The sequence below is a fragment of the Podarcis filfolensis genome (genome assembly GCF_964270895.1).
Source record: "Podarcis filfolensis genome assembly, chromosome: 15".
Classification (NCBI taxonomy): Eukaryota; Metazoa; Chordata; class Lepidosauria; order Squamata; family Lacertidae; genus Podarcis; species Podarcis filfolensis.
This window is the reverse complement of record NC_139618.1, coordinates 10401465-10417266: the sequence shown is the minus strand read 5'-3', so window position 1 is coordinate 10417266 and position 15802 is coordinate 10401465. Positions and strand designations below refer to the sequence as shown.

Here is a 15802-nt window from a genome sequence, read left to right as displayed (position 1 = left end):
CCAAGGCCAAACATGGAAGCAAACATCAAGGGATCATAAAACCCTGCCTCAAATAAGGTGTGGGCTTTGCAAACCTTAAAATTCTTCTCCAACTCAGATAAAGACTTAGAAGACCTGTCCATGCCTTGCAGGCCTTTTCTTCCTGGCCTGGGAAGTGGGGCCCTGACGGACTCCAGCTACAGAAGCTGAGACTGCTGAGGAGGCCAGAGACCATTTTGGCTGCCTCTTAGTGCAGACCCAGGTCATTAAGCCTGAGCTTTCACAGTTACTTCCTGCCATGAACCACCATTGGTGGGATCAGCAGCAACAGCACCACAGATGTTCTGTGCTTAGGATAGCATTGTTAATCACCCTGTTTTAAATGACAACTCTAGCAACTCCCATTTTGTTCTTTTTGTTGTTGTTGTTGCATTCATATCCCGCCTTTTTCTCAAGGTGGCACAGACAGTTCTCCTCCCCATTTAATCCCCACACCACCCCTGTGAGATAGATTAGCCTGAGAGGCAGTGGCTGACCCAAAGTAGTCCTGTATTCTTCAAAGCAGACTAGGGATTCGAACCCTGGTCTCAGGGGCGGCATGTTCGCCGCTTGAGGCAAAACAGGAAGATGCTACGCTGCCTAACCACAACTGAAGCCTCCCTTACTTGCATTGCATGGCGGCACCCATAAAGCACCAACGGCAGTGCCAAGATCTTGCCACAATATCACAAGAACTTGAGATTTCATGAGATTGCAGCAGGATTTCACCCAAACCCTGTGCTGCTGGTGGCAGCACTTTGCTGACAGCAGAGGCAGAGGTGGTGGGAAACCCATGGAGTTCCGCCTTGTGGACTTCTACCACTTGAGGCAGTCACCTCACCTTACTTCATGGGCAGGCAGGCCCTGTCTGGTCTCCCAGGGCCTACTCTGGCACTCTAACCACACATAAGAAGAGCCAAATTGGATCAGCCTTGGCCCAGTATACCTGAAGGAGTGTCTCCACCCCCATCGTTCAGCCCAAACACTTGAGGTCCTCATCTGAGGGTCTTCTTTTGGTTCCCTCACTGCAAGAATAAAAGTTACAAGAAACCAGGCAGAGGGCCTTCTCAGTGGTAGCACCCGCCCTGTGAAATGCCCTCCCTTCAGATTTCAAGGAGATAAAGAACTGCACAACTTTCAGAAGACATCTGAAGTAAGCCCTGTAGTGGGAAGTTTTCAATGTCTGATATTTTATTATGTTTTTATTTATGCTGTAAGTAGCTGGGGAAACCATTATTATTATCATCGGGTCAAAGGCCTGTCTAGTTCTTCATTCTGTTTCTCTAGTGGCTAAGCAGTTGCTGATGAAAAGCCTGCAAGCAGGACTATAGGCGCTCTGCTACTTTTGATCCTCTGGGACTGAAATTCAGAATCGGGCCACCTCTGATCCCGGAAAAGATATATAACCATCACAACTAGAACCCACCGAGATCCTTGTCTCCCACAAATCTGTCTTAGCAAAGCATCCTCTGTAAAATGCCAAAATTGGGGCAAAGGGGGAGGGACTGGAAAACAGGCACTGTCCGTTGTCGATGGGAACACTTGGAGCATACTGTTCCTCCCACTGAACGCCATTGTTGTTGTTGTTGTTGTTTTATTTTATGCTACCACTCACACAGCAACCATTTTGGGAGGTAAATGCCGGCGTTCGAAGGCTGCAGCGAAAGCGTGCAGCCAGTTGCCGGGGCTACCCAGGGATGTGAGAATGAGCAGATCTCACACAGCGATGATTTGAAACATGCCTTGTGGCTTTCTAATAATGTGCCAAAGCATTCTCAGCGGTGCGCCGCGAGGCCTCCTCTTCTATCTTGTGCGAATGAACTAGGCCCAGCAGGCCTCGGCTAATGCAGGCAGGCCCTGCGCTCTGCTGGAGGAGTGCAGGCTCCGAGATGGCAATCGAAGCTTGATTTGCCAACACATTTCCAATGATTAAAATGTAATTAGCACGACGGAGTGCCTCCTCCCCGGCTAATTTTAATGCATGCTGTGACAGGCAGGCGGCCGCCGGTGCCGGGGCCCAGCAGCAGATGGAGGCAAAGGCAGCAGGAGAGGAAAGCCATTTTGCAATGTGGCTGTTCACATCAGGAAACCATCAGGGCGCGAGGCTTCTTAGGAAGGCCCTTGATGGCAGCCTGTCAAATTGGCTCTGTCATGTCTGACTGTGGCGGCGGTGGCAGCCATCCTTCAAGATGTCCTGGGACCGCCGGTTGTTTTGCAGGCTTTAACTCCTTCAGGTCTCTGAGATCTCTGCCTGCTGATTCTCGTGCTGCTGCTGCTGATTCTTTTCAAGCGGCACTGCATTTCTGTATCAGACCAGAAACGCGGATAGCGCCGTGGTCGGAATTTGTAGCAGGCTTACAAATGCATCTGCTAAAGGGTTCCAATCGCCAGGCTGCATTAAAATTCTCAAGGAGGGAGAATTTGGAAACCGAGGAAGCTCCCATGGACCAAGCTAGATTATTATTATTTTATTTGTTTAGAACATATGTGAAGTGTAGGTGGGTTCCCATGAGGCAAGACACAGTGATAACAGCAAGAACCTTTACTGAACTAAAAGACTTGGACAACATATGCATTTCTGAAGGCCTGGGCCACCTCCACTCCCAACGTGACTGGCTGTTTAAACTTCAAACCTGAGAATCATGACTCAGAGTTTAAGGGCCAATGGCAGAGGCCCAAATCCTGAAATGTCCTGTGATTTGGATATCATGTATCGCGTCAGAACACAGGGGCTCAGAATCCTTAGTCCAGACTCAAGCTCAAGCAAACACAGGCCACTGAAAACATAACAGTACGTACCACACCCTCAAGTCAAAAAGAGGGAGTCACATACCCTCCAACATTCCCAGTGCTATTTTTCTAGAGAAATAGGCACCAGAACTCACCATGAATGCCTCCCTTGTTCTCTGAAAATGGCAATGGCGCCCATCTGAGAGGTGCCGGAATTGAGTTATGGTAAGCTCTGTTTGGAAACCCCCCTGCCCCCCAAAAAAACATCCCTCAGATGAAAATATGAACATTTCCCACTCCCCCCTCCAACTGACCCTCCTTGACCCCCAATTTTTTGTCCCCCCCCCACTGCCGCTCAAAGCATGTCAGCCACCATTACACCAACAGGACACAGCACACGCGCCCTCTGCCATCCCAGGAAAGCCCCTTAATCCCTATTTCATTTTTTTGGGGGGGGGGAGATTTACATAATGAAAAGCACACATATCAATCAATCAATCAATCAATCAATCAATCAATCAATGGACTAGATATCCCTTCCAACTCTGCAATTCTATGCTTCAGTGATTTATACATCCGTTTGCAATTATTATTATTTTAAAGGTCCTCCTGAAAAATCCACCAGAACTTTAGAGTTAGTTTCTACTAATTCACACATTTTGTATGCAATTTTCCCCAATAGAATGCGTTTTTCATATGCTATTTTCACTAATGTGTCATTTTTAAGCACACTTCCCCTTTTCATATGCATTGCAAAAATAAAAATGAGGAGGGGAGTGAATTTCAAAGGATGGCTGCATTTCAGTTTGTGTCCTGTTTTGGAAATCACAAATTTGGTAGATCTGCATTTAAAGGTGAACTGAATCTGATTTATCCCCCACCCCTTGTGCCACCACTGGTTGCTGTTTACAGGGTAGCAAAGGGCCATTTCCCTGCACAAATTTTCTGCACATGTATGCCTTATTCTGTACAGATTACTTAGCCGGAGAACTGCATTGTGAAATGTGGAGAATTGCAAAGAATAGCTGGGTTTGGGGTTAAAGTCTGCGAAGCGCTCATTTGCTACCTCATGAATAAAGGGCAGAATCTGTGTCTCCTGGGGCCGGCCCACCTATGAGGCAAAGTAAGGTGACCACCTCAGGCAGCAGAATACACAAGGTCTGCAGATCTGGTCTCCAAGAAATGCATCACATGCTACCTTAGCTGCAGTGGCAACAACAGCTGTGGTCTGCTCCTTGAAGGCTGAATCTGCCTCCATCTCAGCAGGTCCCCACCATGCTGCCTGTGTGGTGGACTCCTGGCGAAGAGGAGATGCTGTTGTTTGCCTCCCACCCAGGGGTTCCAACTTGAATAAAATATGGGGGGAGGCAATAATTGGTCACAAGATGTGGAACATGCATACCATTTTTAATGGCAATGTCCATCAGCTTTTATGGGGCCGCTGTGTGAAATATTTTATTGGAGGGGGCAAAGGGAACTTGGTCACTTAGTTGGCTCCTTTGCCCCCATCCCTAGGGAGGAAATAGCCCTCTGGAGTCTCCTGAGGTCTGTACTTGCCTGGCATGATTTGATTCCCCCCAACACCCATTCCCGATGTAGATCTACACTCAAACACTTGTTCCCAATGTAGATAAGCGAACGCTGCCACCTCAAGTGGGGTGGTTTTCCTTCATTTCATGGTCAGTTGTATGTATGTATGTATGTATGTATGTATGTATTTATGCATGCAGACACCAAGACCACATAACACCGGTCTTGAAAGACCTACATTGGCTCCCAGCACGTTTCTGAGCACAATTCAAAGTGTTGGTGCTGACCTTTAAAGTCCTAAACGGCCTTGGCCCAGTATACCTGAAGGAGCGTCTCCACCCCCATCGTTCAACCAGAACACTGAGGTCCAGTGCCAAGGGCTTCTGGCGGTTTCCTCACTGTGAGATGTGAGGTTACAGGGAACCAGGCAGAGGGCCATCTTGGTAGTGGTGCCCACCCTGTGGAATGCCCTCCCATCAGATGTCAAAGAAATAAACAACTATCTGACGTTTAGAAGACATCTGAAGGCAGCCCTGTTTAGGGAAGTTTTTAATGACTGATGTTTTAATGTATTTTTAATCTCCTGCTGGAAGCTGCCCAGAGTGGCTGGGGAAACCAAGCCAGATGGGCAGGTTATAAGTAATAAATTATTATTATTATTATTATTATTATTATTATTATTATTATTATTTGTAATGGGTCATTGTGTTTGGCTTTCAGCAGGATTTATTCAGTACAGTACAGATTCTGAATCTTATTGCATTGGCGACATGAGGTTACATTTCCGGAGGCTGTGTCTAGCAGGAATGGCTGCAAACCCCATGTAGATGGGGAGTTCATGTGGGACTTTTGCCATTTGCTCAAAGGCATGCTGAAGCCTGTGGATGATCATAAGGAGAGAATATTGTGTGTTACTATCGCATGCTGCAACAGGCCCACATATAGCTTGAATTTAGGGGGGTGTTGTAGATTTCAGAAAAGGCAGGTTTCTTCATTTTCCCTATTCTGTTGTCTTCTTGTTCCTCTGTTTTACCTTCAGTTCCAGTCCTCCAGAAATTAAGACAAGGGGAGTTTCAGGTTTTAAATCCAGGAATTGGAGTGTTTTCCCTTCCCCACCAGTAGGAGTGATGCATTTCAGTGATTTGAGATAGGTGGTTTGTAGCTGGTTGACTGGTTAAAACCAAATAGTGCTCATCAATGGTTCTTCATTGTCCTGGAAAAAAGTGGCAAGCAAGGTGTCACAGGGTTCTGTCCTGGTCCTGGTGTTGTTCAACAGATTTATAAATGACTTGGATGAAGGGATTGTGGGGATGCCCATCAGATTTGCAGATGACACAAAACTGTCAGAAGACAGAGTCAGGATTCAAAATGACCTTAACAGGTTGGAGAACTGGACAACAACGAACAACACGAATTTCAATAGAGACAGATGTAAGGTTCTGCACCTAGGCAGAAATAATCAGATGCACAAATATAGAATGGGGAACACATGGCTTGCCAGTGGTACATGTGAAAAGGATCTAGGGATATTAGTAGACCACAAGCTTAACAGGAGTCAACACTGTGAAGCTGCAGCAGCAAAACAAAACAAAACAAAACAAAACAAAACAAAACAAAACAAAGAAAACCTAAAATCAAAAACAAAACACTAATGCTATTTTAGGCTGCAACAACAGAAGTATAGTGTCCAAATCTAGGGAAGTAATAGTGCCACTCTATTCAGACATGGTCACACCTGAGGTCCTGTGTCCAGTTCTGGGCACCACAGTTTAAGAATGCTACTGACAAGTTGGAACATGTGCAGAGGAGGGTGACCAAAGGTCTTGACTAGAAGATCCTCAGGGTTCCTTTCAGCTCTACAATTCTATGATTCTGTGATTCCTTTGTTCCTTCCAACTGCACCTGTCTCCCAGATAAGAACCATGGGGCTAGGCCTTCTCAGTGGGTTGTAGCCAATGCTGGTCCTATACAGAGTAGTCGCATTGAAGTTAATAGACACGACCAACATAGGTTCATTAATTTCGATGGGTCATTCTTGAGTAGATCTTGGTTGGACAAAACCCAATAAAAACCCGAAGGAGTGCATTCTTCTTTGGGGTGAGGGTTTCCTTCAAAAATTATAGTACTTTACAGCTTGGGCATTTTTAAACCAGGGATGTGGTTTAATCCATCTGTGGTCTTCCAAATGTTGTTAGACTCCAGATCCCATCAGCTGCAGTCAGCACAGCCAATGGCCAGGGATTCTGGGAGCTGTAGTCCAGCAACATCCAACATATAACTGAGCTAAAGTGATATATGAATAGGCATGGATGGAATGTTAGGCATCCACATCCGACAGGTTTCACATTTCCATTAAATTTGTCTCAGTCTCATTGTAATAACACAGGGAAACAACTCTTCCATCTAGCCCTATCTTATAAAATGTATTTCCCTTTCTCCCTCCCTCCCCCCACCCTTTCTTCCTGGTTTATAATTCATTACTGGCATAGTTGTGATCTATTTTACTCTTTATTATTTATGGCAGCTTTTATCTTCTTGGGATGATTTATAATTTAAATTGTCCATGCAAGACCTCGGGGAAAGCAAGGATTACTGTAAATCTAACAGATGTAAACAGGCAGTATGCATACAAACCAATTGCCAGGTTGACATCTCTCCCTTTCTCCCCCCCACCCCACCCGCTGCCGCTGCCACAGAGCGAATGAGCAAGTGTGTGTGCTGTATTTCAAAGAGGTTCTGGCTTCATGCATCCTTTGATACCTAAATGCAAAATATATATGCCTCTTGAATATGTTCCAGCTATTTGTATTGACCAGAGACGGTCCCTAGTTTCCTTGGACTTGTCTCTGTTTAATAAGGATGGATGAATCTGTCAATTTTGGTCTCCCCCCCCCCCCCCAATTCTCATTTCCCCAATACTAAGTTCAGTTCTCCATAAACGATGTTTATTAGACAAGATTCACACTAAAATGTGGCTGAATTTTGGAAGAGATCCAAGGGTCAACTAGTCCAACCCTCTGCAATGCAGGAATCTCAGCTAAAGCATCCATGATAGCTAGATGGCCATCAAACCTCTGCTTTAAAACCTCCAAGGAGGGAGACTGTTCCACTGTCGAACAGCTCTTACTGTCAGAAAGTTTTTCTGTATGTTTAGTCAGAATCTCCTTTCTTGTAACTTGAGGCCATTGGTTCGAGTCCTACTTTCCAGAGCAGGAGAAAATAAGTTTGCTCCATCTTCCATGTGACAACCCTTTAGATATTTGAAGATGGCTGGACCATGAAGAAAGCTGATTGCCAAAGAATTTATGCTTTTGAATTATGGTGCTGGAGGAGACTCTTGAGAGTCCAACAGACTGCAAGAAGATCCAACCTATCCATTCTGAAGGAAATCAGCCCTGAGTGCTCACTGGAAGGACAGATCCTGAAGCTGAGGCTCCAATACTTTGGCCACCTCATGAGAAGAGAAGACTCCCTGGAAAAGACCCTGATGTTGGGAAAGATTGAGGGCACAAGGAGAAGGGGACGACAGAGGACGAGATGGTTGGACAGTGTTATAGAAGCGACCAACATGAGTTTGACCAAACTGCAGGAGGCAGTGGAAGACAGGAGTGCTCTGGTCCATGGGGTCACGAAGAGTCAGACACGACTAAACGACTAAACAACAACAAAATCATATCTCCTCTCCATCTCCTCTTTCCCAGGCTAAACATCCCCAGCTCCTTCAACCATTCCTCAAAAGGCTTGGTTTCCAGGCCCTTGATCATCTTGGTCGATCTCCTCTGTACATGTTCCAGCTTGTCAACATCTTTTTTAAATTGTGGCGCCCAGAATTGGACACAGTATTCCAGGTGTGGTCTGACCAAGGCAGAATCGAGTGATCCTATTACTACCCTTGATCTGGACACTATACCTCTGTTGATGCATCCTATATGACAACAGTCTCCTTGCAAGAGCTGTGACAAAAAATCTCCCACTTTCATTGTTGGCCGGAATGCATAAAAGAAGGGTGATTAGCAAGCCATAATGCTTGCCACACCATGGTGTTGTATTAGAGGACGAGTGTTTTTTGTTAAGCTTGAGGGCTGCATCCCCTTCGTGACAAGCTTCTAGGGTCCACATGACAAGGGTCATAGGCAGGTTCAGATGCCAATGTGGACAGATCAGCAGATGCTAACTTTATCTTTGGAGAGTGGGCTAGATTCTACACACACTCAAGGTATTCTGGGACACGTTATGGCTGGACAAAAGCACTTGGGGGTGAAGCAGGGCCAATGGAGGCCAGATGAAGAGGTCTGGAGGGCTGCATTTGGCCCCTGGGCCCGAGATTTCCCCACCCTGGCATTAGAGGACTCCCTTCCCAGCTTCTGATCTGCTATGCCTGGATTTCACCTGCCATTTCCCTCTCCCCCCACCTTCTCAAGCACAATTTCTAAATGAGGACAGTTGCTTCCCTTTAAGGACGTACAAATAACTTGCCCTCACCTGTCAAGCGTGCTCCTTGTATTTTACTGGGCCCATTATGAACGCAATCTGTCTGTCGAGGATTTGCATACTTTCTTTCTTGAGAAGTAATGACAGCAATTTCTCTCCCTGCGCTCCCTTTCTGAGTGTCTCATTTAACGGCACCTGCGAAACCGACAGGCGCAGAGATGAGAAGTGAAAGAGAGCAGTTGATTAAATCATCATCAAGTCGGGCCTCCGAAAGTCAATCCTGCTTCCCGTCCGCAATGATATCCCTTTATCTTAAAGTAATGAGCTATGGCACTTCTGCATCGGGTAATGTGATAAGTTCTATTAGCATGTTCCATTTGCTTCGCAAGCAAGGGCAAGTCATCCCGGCAATCTCGTATCGCTGCAATCAAAGCAATTGGCTTCACAGGCAGAGAAGAAAGAAGCAAATGTTCAGGGTGATTTCTTATGGATCACAACACGGTTGGGGTGGGAGAAAAAAGCAGAAGGGCCTGTGTGTTATTTTAACCCATTACGTGCATCCATTTTTATCTATTACCCCAGTGTGTCATCCAGTACCACTAAATTCAGAACAGACATATGGAAGGACATAACACACACATGCATTGGGACGCGGGTGGCACTGTGGGTTAAACCACAGATCCTAGGGCTTGCCAATCAGAAGGTCGGCGGTTCAAATCCCTGCAACAGGGTGAGCTCCAGTTGCTTGGTCCCTGCTCCTGCCAACCTAGCAGTTTGAAAGTAGTCAAAGTGCAAGTAGATAAATAGGTACTGCTCCGGCGGGAAGGTAAACGGTGTTTCCATGCGCTGTTCTGGTTTGCCAGAAGCAGCTTAGTCATGCTGGCCACATGACCCGGAAGCTGTACGTCGGCTCCCTCGGCCAATAAAGTGAGATGAGTGCTGCAACCCCAGAGTTGTCCGTGACTGGACCTAATGGTCAGGGGTCCCTTTACCTTTACCTAACACACACATGCACAAATTCAAATCATATTCAGGGCCAGATCTGACCTGGGGTAATCTGGGGCAAGCTTGACATGGGTCCAAGCCCCAAACCAAGCCTTGCAAAGTCATGGGGTTGGAAGGGGTAAGGAGAAGGAGACATGCCTTCCCTTCCACCCACCTCCAGACTGTATGTTTAACCAGAGTTTTAAACCCTGGTTAAACATGCAGTCGGGAGAAGGAAAGGAGATACATCTCATTCTCCTCACCTACCATGAGACCATGTCCTATTTGACAGCCCCAGTTCACTCCAAATGGACCCAAACTGAGCGAGGTTGATGCAGGGCTGCTTCAACCTTATCCAGCCGAATCCTGAGTCTATCCAAATTGGCTCTGTTTGGGATCTCGGATTTGGTCTGATCTGGCGCAAAGCCCCAGCAAAAATTATTGCATTCTGCTCCATAAGGAAACCAATGTCATGTAGTAGTTAGAGTGTCAGGCAAAGAACTTGAGCTCCCTGGAGGAAATATAAGTTATGGTGATGGTACATGGTCTCCATTTGCTTTAAAGGGGGATTAAGCATAGTCATGGAGGGGGAAATGACCAGTGGCTTGTAATGGATATAGAGTGTTGGACTTTGACCTGGGAGACCAAGGTTTGAATCCCCACTCAGCCCCGAAGGTCTCTGGGTGACTTTGGGCCAGTCACGATATCTTAGACTAACCTACCTCACAGGGTCTGGGTGGGGATACAATGAGGAGGAGAACCATGTACACCACCTTGAGCTCCTTGGAAAATAGAGGTGGTATATAAAATCAATCCAATCAATCAATCAATCAAATGCTTCCAGGATCAGAGGCAACATATCTTTGAATATCAATTACTGGAAGACAACAGCAGGAGAGGACTGTTGCACACAGGTCCCGCTTGTGGGCATCTCATTGGGGTTGTGGGAAAGAGGATGATGGACCAGTTGGGCCTTTGACTATTACCATTTCTCTCCTGCCCACTTATTTGGCTCCACTGCATTTGCACCTCTGCTCAAAGATTCAAGACTTAAGAGGGGCAAACCCTGGTTTTAGTTCCTGCATTTGTGTAATTCACTATCCCTTCTCCTCCCTTGATTCCCACCCCTTTCAAAAATGCATTATATCACATTTTGCAATAATAATAATAATAATAATAATAATAATAATAATAATAATAATATATTAGTCAAAATTGTATATCAGAACTTTCCGGACATAGCCGGTATTCAGTCCTTGTAAACAATGCCCGGGCAGAAATCCCTGAGATGTCCAGGAAAATCCAGACGTATGGCAGCCCATGTCGGTAGTGTAGATTTTGGCAGATTTCATTAAAAATAGCTCAACAACTCATTTTTTTTTCCTTCGAGATTTCGGGAAGAAAGCTCAACAATTTTGGGCAACAAAAAACAAAACAAAAAGGTCAACAATCCATATTTTCACTTTTTGAAATATGGCAACCCTAGCCTACTAAAATGTTTATATTCAGAGAAATTCACACTCAAATGCTGATGAAATTTCAAAAGGATTTTTTTAAAATAATGCAAACTGATGCTGAAATGTGGAGAACTAAACAAGAAAAAACAAGAAACTGAAATTGACATATTCACTTATCTTTAGTGGGTAGTGTGCCATTTTGTTCACATAATCGCAATGGCACTCTGAGCACAACAGGGACATGTTATATTTTCCTACCGCAAAGAATAACTATTCTGTGTTGTTTGATTCTGGATGGCGTAGATCCTGCTGTAACTCTGTCCCCGCTCTGGTCTTTGTCTGAGACACTGAAGATGTGATTCCTCTTTACATATAGCCTTCCTGGTCTAAACCACTCCTGGAGATTGTGTTTCTTCTCTCTCTCTCCCTATAAAGGAAAGAAATACGTGCAGATAATTGTCTCATTTTTGCATCTAAAAAGATAATATGGAAAACACATTATGAGAAGAAGATTATTCTAATTTACCTGTAAAAAGAAAACATAGAGGTTTTTGCAGGAGGCAAAATATCTCAAAGGATGAAAGGCAGACAAAATACTTGAGTGTGAACATGTTTGAGTAAATGGAACCCTGTTTTACAAGTCGCATATGGCACCTCAGTTGTTTGGGGATTGTGTGAACCCCTAAATGGGAGGAGGAAATAAAAGCTAACATACCATATTACCCAAATATAGGCTGTCCCCAAATAAAGACCACACATAGGTTTCTTATAAGCCAGTTTCGAGGAGGAAACCGCAGTCTGCATTCAGGTCAATATGGTACACATGCCATTTACTTCTGAAACCAACTGTTGATCTGTTTGTTTGTGTGTGTGTGTCTGTTTGTGGTAACACTATGCACTTCTCATACCAAGGCTTACACACAAGAACACATTACCAAGCATCGAGGCAGAGGAAGGGGGTGCGGTGGGGGTGGACCGCCCTTGGTGTCTTTGCTGAGGGGGGTGACATTTGGTGTGCTGCCTGCCTGTGACTTCCAGGCCTACCCCGAGCCATCGGGGGGAATGGGGGAGCTTCGCCACTTTGCCGGAAGCATTCCCCCCTTCCCCCTTTGTTTTGACAGCTGGGGGAGGCTTGGGAGTCGCGGGTGGGTGGCATGCTGAGTGCCTGCCATCAGCAGCTCACGCCGCCCCCATGGGCGGCTCGCTCTGCCCCAGCTGCAGGGTGCACGTGCTGCTCCGTGTACCTGAGTGGCTATCCCACAACTGGGAGGTAACCCTCCGTCCCCAGCCCCCCTCGGGAGTGCACCCGCCATGGGCAGCACGGGCACATGCTCCGCTGCTGCCAAGAAGAAGAATAAGAAGAAGAGTTTGGATTTGATATCCCACTTTATCACTACCCGAAGGAGACTCAAAGTGGCTAACACTCTCCTTTCCCTTCCTCTCCCACAACAAACACTCTGTGAGGTGAGTGGAGCTGAGAGACTTCAGAGAAGTGCGACTAGCCCAAGGTCACCCAGCAGCTGCATGTGGAGGAGCGGAGACGTGAACCCGGTTCTCCAGATTACGAGTCTACCACTCTTAACCACTACACCACACTGGCTCTCCCACTGCCAAGGATGTGGGAAGGTATCATTTTCCATTTCACACTGCATTCATTGCATGCATCACAGTTTCTTGTCTGCTGCAATTTCCCTTCTGCCCAAAATGGCGTTCTTCACCTCACTGTCCACTGCAGCAAAATTAAGTAATTCACATAATTAATCGTGTAAGTTATGTTGCCTTTACATTATTTCACCTCATTAATTTCAATACAGAGGAAACACAATGCAAATGGGAGTGGGGGAGTAGTCAGTTACTTCTCATTTGTGGACTGAAGGCAACAACAGCAGCAAATGCTGATCTTATTCCCGGGATTTATTTCCATCCCTGACATGGGACAAATAGTTCTAGTTCAGAAGTTTATTGTTATAGCCAGAGGCCGTGACAGGCTTGTAGCAATAGTGTTAATAAAATAATACAGAGCATACATCCATAATATAAGCCAACACCCATGATGTAAGAGAGGGACAAGTGGTATTCAGCCACCCGAAATTGAGCAATAACAAGTCTGAGATGCCCTTCGATGTCCAGGGCTGCCTGCACACTACACTGACTGGCTCAGCATGTGTCTACCCTATGCCAACATGGGGCAAATAAACCTTCGTGTCAGGAATGAGCCAGATCCAAGCAAAGGTTTGCAGCCAACTGCAGAAAGCAGCCAGGAACAGAGAGGCTTAGATGTTAGTCAGGCAGGGGAGAGCCGGCAGCTGCAGACTTCGGCTCTTCCTGACCTTGAAGGGTAGACTGATAAGGCAGTAGCTGAGAGGAGGCTAGAACACAGCCAAAGCTCGCAGGAAGCACAAAAAGGCATGAACAGACTCAGAGACAGCCTCTTGGAACAGGAAGAGGTTGGAGCTGATTCAATAAGTCCAAAGAGTCAGCGAATGGGAGGGCTGCTAGATAGGAAGCAAAACAAGAAACATAAGGGTCGTAAGTTCAATATCTTCTGTCGACGCCAGAAGGAGTCTTCAGAAGGGTCATCGTGAGTAATGATGCCGGAGGCTTTGTTAGAGCCGTCCGGAGCTATCTGTTTGTGTTTGCAATAAATCCTCCTTTTTAATTACCTACACTTACTGTGTTATCAAGCTGGGAACCTTGACTCCTGACACTTTGCAATTTCTGCTCCTGTGCCTTTTTTTCATCCAAATTCTCCAACATCTCATATTGCGGTCTTTCCTCTCCCTTCTGCGTTCATTCAGCCTGCAAGCGCTCTTCTCCCACTGGTTTAAAAGCTAGAAGTGTATTTGCTCTTGCAAAATTGTCCCAGGAATTGGGCTGACAGTTCAAAAATACATCTCTGTAGCTGCAGTGTTTGTGAAACTGCAGGCCACAGACTGCACCGTGCCTTAGCTTTGTGTGGATGCATGTGCAATAGGGACGAAACGCATCCATCCCTTTCCACTACCCCAAGAGATTTAACTGCTAGAGTCTGGGGAGGAAGCTGAACCCTGAAGTTTGACAACTCTAGCAGCTCATATGAAACATCTTAACAAGGCATCCTCCAAAGGCAGATGCAGACAGGGGTAATAGTGACTAAGGAAGAGTGAATCTGTCAGTTTTAGTTTCTTTCAGTTTCTCATTCCCTGCCTCCGCCCCCCCATCTTAAGTTCAATTACAGTCGTACCTTGGAAGTCAAATTGAATCTGTTCCAGAAGTCCGTTCGACTTCCAAAACATTTGGAAACCAAAGAGCGGCTTCTGATTGGCTGCAGGAAACTCCCACAGCCAATCGGGAGCCAAGGAAGCCTCATTGGACATTCGGCTTCCAAAAGAACGTTCAAAAACTAGAACACTCACTTCTGGGTTTTGATCATTTGGGAGCCGATTTGTTTGGGAGCCAAGGCGTTCAAGATCCAAGGTATGACTGTAGGTGGATTTCCACATCAGGTTGCAATTTAGGACTCCCTTGGAAGTTGATGGACTCTCTTTCCTTGGAGATTTTTTAAGCAGAGGTTGGATAGTCATCTGTCATGGATGCTTCAGTTGAGATTCCTGTTTGGACTAGATGACCCTCAGGGTCCCTTCCAAGCCTGCAATTCTATGATTCTAAGTCCTCATTAAAATTTATCAGCATTTTCGTGTGAAATTTCACCTAATATGCAGATTTTTGTATGCAGTTTCACAAACAAAAAGTATGTTTGTATGCTGTTTTCACTGATCTATGCATTTTAATGCACCCCAATATATGCATTTCATGTACACATTTCTGATCTGGAGAAGAGCATTGTAAAATTCAGAGAAGTGCAAATTTGGAGGGATCTTATGGTTCTCAGAGTGTGTCAGAAAGTGCCAATTAGGTAGGTTAACCTTTAAATGTGAGCTGCTTTGAATTTATCCCCCATCTTCAGGCACTAGGATCATTGGACTGGGATTGGCCATGATCAACAGGGAAATTTGGAGTATATATCCTAGTGCATGCTTTGATAGGGCTGCCCCCAAGGACCATGTTTGAGCACAAAGGGTTTTGGTGTTTCCCTGCTCTCATTCTTAGCCCTGTTTCTAGGTCTGAGTTTCACCAAAGTATAGAATACACCAAAAAGATAATCAATAAACAACCAATACCCTCTATGGGCTTATGTAGAAATAGAATGCAAAAAATGCTATTGTTATATGGGGGGGAAGGTACAGTCGTATCTTGGAAGTTGAATGGAATCTGCTCCAGAAGTCCGTTCACCTTCTAAAACCAAAGTGTGGCTTCTGATTGGCTGCAGGAAGCTCCTGCAAAAGCTGCAGAAGCCCCATTGGACATTTGGCTTCCAAAAGAACGTTCTAAAACCAGAACAGTCACTTCTGGGTTTCCATCATTCAGGAAACATTCGAGAACTAGGCTGTTCGAAAACCAAGGTATGACTGTATATATTTGGCAAAACTGGCTAATATAGTCACAGCTTTGCTACATTTGCACCATAGACTTGAAACACTATTATACCACTGTAATCACTATGGCTTCCCCCTAAAGCATTCTAGAAACTTTAGTTTGGTTAAGGCTGCTGTTAGCTGTTAGGAGACTCCTGTTCCTTTCACAGTGCTACAATTCCCAAAGTTTCCTAAGAA

General features: G+C 45.6%; 1 protein-coding gene and 1 long non-coding RNA gene across 6 annotated transcripts in view; one reads left to right on the top strand and one right to left on the bottom strand.

The window, feature by feature from the left end:
* Positions 1-15802, top strand: part of AUTS2 (activator of transcription and developmental regulator AUTS2) — a 669531-nt gene that overhangs the window by 431978 nt on the left and 221751 nt on the right. The gene's annotated exons all lie outside the window — the stretch shown is intronic.
* Positions 4982-15802, bottom strand: part of LOC310750219 — a 31941-nt gene continuing 21120 nt past the window's right edge. The window contains exons 3-5 of the long non-coding RNA XR_014541983.1: positions 11409-11577; positions 8761-8904; positions 4982-5491 (exon numbers count right to left, since the gene is read on the bottom strand). This is a non-coding gene — a long non-coding RNA (uncharacterized lncRNA). The remainder of the gene's footprint in view (positions 5492-8760; positions 8905-11408; positions 11578-15802) is intronic.